Source organism: Helianthus annuus, chromosome 7 (assembly GCF_002127325.2).
Source record: "Helianthus annuus cultivar XRQ/B chromosome 7, HanXRQr2.0-SUNRISE, whole genome shotgun sequence".
Classification (NCBI taxonomy): Eukaryota; Viridiplantae; Streptophyta; class Magnoliopsida; order Asterales; family Asteraceae; genus Helianthus; species Helianthus annuus.
In genome coordinates, this window is record NC_035439.2 from 46643885 (window position 1) to 46649224 (window position 5340).

Sequence of the window (5340 nt, forward strand, 5' to 3'; positions counted from 1 at the left end):
TAACTTGTTGAACCGACGACAAAGGAATAACAACATCAGCACCGTCAACTTTCTCGGCAGATTCCATCGCCCGAAAATTCACTTTAACCTTCTCCTTTGTATTCTTTACAATGTGAGCAAAGGAAACAGGATCTGCAGGCCCCGAATTACCTTGAGCAGCCCTGTTGTCAGCCGAGAAGGATGCACCAAAAAAGTCTGATTTTGGCGTATACTTGCTAGGGTAATCCCAAAAGTTGTCCGACTTTCCGACATCCCGTTTTTCCAAGCGAACCGGAACTGTGACCCTTGTTAGATCATCGATGATGTTAGAAGACTTAGGGTCATTATGTGTTCCAATCATTACACCACGCTTTGGCAGCAAAGTGTTCCCATCAACATCAAGAAACCGTGCAGCAATTTGATCAAACGATAATCTCGGCTTTCCACGAGTATTCTGTTGGTTTCCACCAGAATTGTTCAGTTCATCCATTTCCATAATGTATGCCGGCTGAAAACCAACCGTGATAAACCCGTCAAAAGTTATGTTACTTGTGCTTAAAATGAATTTTGGCGCAAAAAGGGTATTTTGGTAATTTTCCTAAGGCATATAAACTACCTATCATACAACTACTTAAATGAAGTGACCATAAGGTATTTGCCATGTCTCGTCTCAACAATGAAGCCACTCAAGGGCCACCAAAGGAAGCAGAAGTCAAGCCTGCACCACCAGCCAAGAAACCAATCAATTAATCAAAGACCATGGATGAACAGACTGGATCCCCTAAGAGCTCAAGGAAGCGAAAGGCTTCCCAGAACTTCGCCATGGTCACTCGCAATGGTCAAGACATCCCCAACCAACCAGCTCAACCCCCTGCTAGGAAGCCATACAACGGAACTGCACTCTTGTGCAACCAATGTAGCCTCCATCATCATATCAATGTAAAGTGTCGCAAATGCCAAACTTGTGGACTTATAGGCCATACAACAAGAGTTTGCACAGCCGCAGCTGCACCAAACCAAGCTGGCAACAATCCCGCTCTAGGTCGTTTCCTACCAGGTTCTTGTTTCAACTGTGGCGAGATGGGTCATTTCCAAAGAAATTGCCCAAAGTTTGCTAAGGCAAATCTAACCCACGGATGAACAATTGGCTGTTTAGAAGATGCTGTTGTCTTATGCTTTTGTTTCTTTTTTTTTTTTGGGGTAAAGGGTTACCCCGGTGAATTTTATAAAAGAGACAATCAGTACAAAGGTGTGTCAGTGTAACACACCAACTAGACTTGACATACCAAGCCTAGGAACACAAGAACCACAACCCAACAAAAAAACAACCAGTCTAAAAAACACACAACTCAAACAACCAAGACCACCCAACCGAAAAAACAAAACATAATTTAGACTCTAGCCCGGGTCCGCTCCATTATCTTCAATCTTCCATCTCTTGAAAATCCTTTGTTTAGCCGAAGCAATCCGAAATCTGAATCCCATGAGCTTCAACCTGTCACGACCCCCAACCCCATCTGGCCGGAATCGGTGCCGTGAGCAGTCCAGTGGTACCGGTGATTATTTTTGAAAAACATTGCAGCGGAATTTTCATCAGGACCGTGAGTTAGGAAAAATATCAGAGTTTAGAAAACACCGGATTTGATTTAAATAGATGGGATAAATCCCTATTTTACAATGCTAGCTTTAATAAGGATAATTTTTATTTCATAAAACAATATTTCTTAATTTGATTAAAATAAGCCATTTCTTGATGCCTTTCAGTGCCGTATCCAGCCTGTATTCCAATCTATGGTAATTACCTGAAACATGTTTGAAAAAGGTTTTGTCAGCGGGAAATGCTGAGTGAGATCATTCCATTTTTATAAAATATATTGTTATACCTTACAGTATTAAAGTTTTTATATTTATTTGTATTTACCCCACTCAATCAGTATTCTGTCACATGATGGCAGTTCCAATATAACAGCAATAATATCACTCATTGGCTTACTTTCGTCCAATAGTGAATTTATCAAATAACTATACTTTACTATTATTCAATTTATCTGTCATTAGGCAATTCCTATGACGGGATCATATCACTGTTGATCATTCTTTCAACTAGTGACTCCGGTTATATCACTGTTGATCATTCTTTCAACTAGTGATTCTAATTATAACACTGTTGATCATTCTCTCAACTAGTGTCTTTGGTCATATCACTGTTGATCATTCTTTCAACTAGTGACGCTGGACATGATGATGTCCTACGACATTACTTTGTCAAATATATTATTTATGGCACAAAATCATGTAATCCAGAATAATGACATTTTATGTCAACTATTATAACTTATCCAATATGTCGATTCACTAATTGTAATATCATGATATAGTAACCTGACTACAAATAGAATACATTATACTTGACTTTATTATGGTATCCACCATTTAGATTTATTCTTAAACATACATTAAATTTATTAACAAATTAATGTTAAGATAATATTAGTTATAATTGTGGTCATGCTATTATTAGCTAACCTTCTGGCTAATAGTAACGAGGATCAAATAATGTATAAAACTTCCTATACCAGCAATTTATTCATAGAATATAAAAATCTAATCACTGTAAGTATAACAGGTAACCATTTAGGATTTTAGAAAGCATTTGTAAACATAACTGTATCACAAAAAGGTGATAAAAATGTGATAAAAGAGTATGGACTCACAAACGGTGAGAAAAGAGAAATGAACTCACACTGCAGATTTCTACGGGCAAAGTTTAGTCTACAGATAAGCCTTGATATATTGCTGATTCAATTTGGGCAGAGTCTAGCCTACTGATTAACCTAATTCACACAAACGGGGTTGTAACTAATACAGCAGTTACGACAATTCACGAGATTAAACCCTCACAACGATTAACAAGTGCAATACTTAACAATTCAATCGGATTCGCAACGAATAACAGAGCATAGTCCGAATTCGAACAGCACTCAAATATTCAAGTCGAAATCACGATGAATAACAAAGTATAAGCTCAATTTGAGCAGCACCCGGACAATCGTTGGATAGTTACAATCGATCGGACGTTGAATTGTAATAGCGATCGAGTTATTACCCTGTTATCGTGGCAGAATTTCGAGATTATGTGGGTTTTTGTAGTATTTCGACGATATCTGGGTGTACGAATTGAATTTTACCGTCGAACCAACGCAGGAAATCAAGTGCCAAACTCCTCTATTTATACTGGAAAAACGGCGCACTCGCGTGTCACGAGAGGCTCTCGCGTGGCGCGAGAGGTCACTTTTAATATGGGGTAGCCACGCGTCTCAGTAGCTCTGAAAATTTTAGGGGTCATGCAGTATTACTTGGGGGTCTCAATTAGGGTTTCCTATTGGACAAAATAATACAATGAATAATATTTTTGACGAGGGTTGTTACATCCTCCCCACCTTAATAAAAATCTCGTCCTCGAGATTTGGGTTATGATATTTCTTTCAGCTTTATGTCATAATTTAGTCAACAAAATGACACAGAATTAAATATCAAATTTTGTGAATACGAGTTATACAATAAATAGGACTTAATGGTTCAGCTGAATTAGTTCAAGAAATTGATGTCAGACGGATGAGATGAAATGATATAATTTCTGATGTGACTAGGTTCAAGCCAAAAGATATATGATCAAATAGATGTCTCAATCGAATGTTTGTGAATGAGTTTTATAATAAAATGTATTGTTAAAAGAAAACTTACTTTGATTGGCAACTGAAGAAAATTCAGAATCAACAAGTTCAGAATCAAAATAGAAGTACGAAAATGATTGTCAGCTATCGAACCAAAAGGAAAAATGTGTTGACATTTATTAAATTGCAAAGATACACCGAAATACAATAGGGTTTAGTGTATCATTGTCTTAATACATAATTGCATCAAGACTACTTTCAAAGGATGAGTCAAACGAAATACATACGTGGTTTTGAATGGTTCGTATGATTAGGATTAGCCCAAGCTACAAGTTTGTAACGACTCCGCAAGGTGTCGAAATGATCGAAATAATTCAATAATTACGGTGACTGAACAATTTCACCGTGTAAATAACTGAAAGCTTTAATGAAGTAAATTTGGAGATTTATTTCGAATAGGATTTTCAATTGATAATGAAAAGATCAAATGAGTTATTATAGAATTTTCGATAAATGATGAAAGAAACGTTAAGGGGTACACTGGAATATGATATGAATTCGTGTACTCTTATCTTAACACATAATTGTATTAAGACTTTTTAAGATAATGAATCAACAAAATTAGAATTTGTACATTAGGAGTGAAATTGAAAATAGCTCAAGCTACAAATTTATTATGACGCCACAAGGTGTCATAGTGATTGAAATAGTAGCGGTGAATGAAACGAGTTTCATCATGATGTAAATCAAATGAAGTAAATCCGAATGTTTCAATAAATTATTTTGGATTGAAATTGAAATAATTGAAGAAAGTTTTTCGATCGAAGATGATAAGGCAATAAGGATTACGAAACGCTCGATAGATACACGGAAATATGAAATGAATTTGTGTATCATTATCTTAGCACACGATTGTGTTAAGATTGTTTTGATAGAATAAATCAAAGCGGATTCAACATAAATGAATAATTAAACCCGTATGTAAGAGGTGCAACGAGATTAGCACAAGCTTCAAATTTGTGAAAACGTCACCACAAAGTGATCGTGACCAAATAAATGATTCAACGAAAGTGAAAACCAAACAAGTTTGTTATGGATCTGAAATGGATGAAATATTTGACGGAATGTATTTATTTATGAACTTTTATTTGTACTAGGGTCAAATAATAACTTAACTTAGATATTATATATCAGTGACTACGTCTGGAATCATCTCTGCTTCTTGTGTAGTAAGTACGTATGCTTGCGCGTTCTTCTTAGCTCTGTCTGTTGTTCTAGCCTTGTTGTCAGATGCTTTGGTTAGTTTCGGGCAATATGGTTTGATGTGTCCGGTTTCCCCGCAATTGTAACAGACGTTAGTTTTCCTTCTACATTCTTCCTCTATATGCCCAGTCATCTTGCAGAAGTCACAGTAAGGTGTTTTCCTAAAACGACATCGTCCTGAATGTGTTTTGTTACAGTTTCTGCAGATAGGTTGCTCCAATGACGGTTCAGTTTCTTTCTTCTTGAATTCTTGGAAAATTTTCTGGGCTAACTCTTTTTTCTTGTTTTCTTCTCTTGTGCGGATTAGTCCATCTGTCAGCATGTTAGCTAGTTCAACTGCTTCCTCAATAGTCTGTGGTCTAACGGCTTTGACTATGTCTCGGATTTCGCTAACTAATCCCCAAATATAACGAGAAATTAGTAC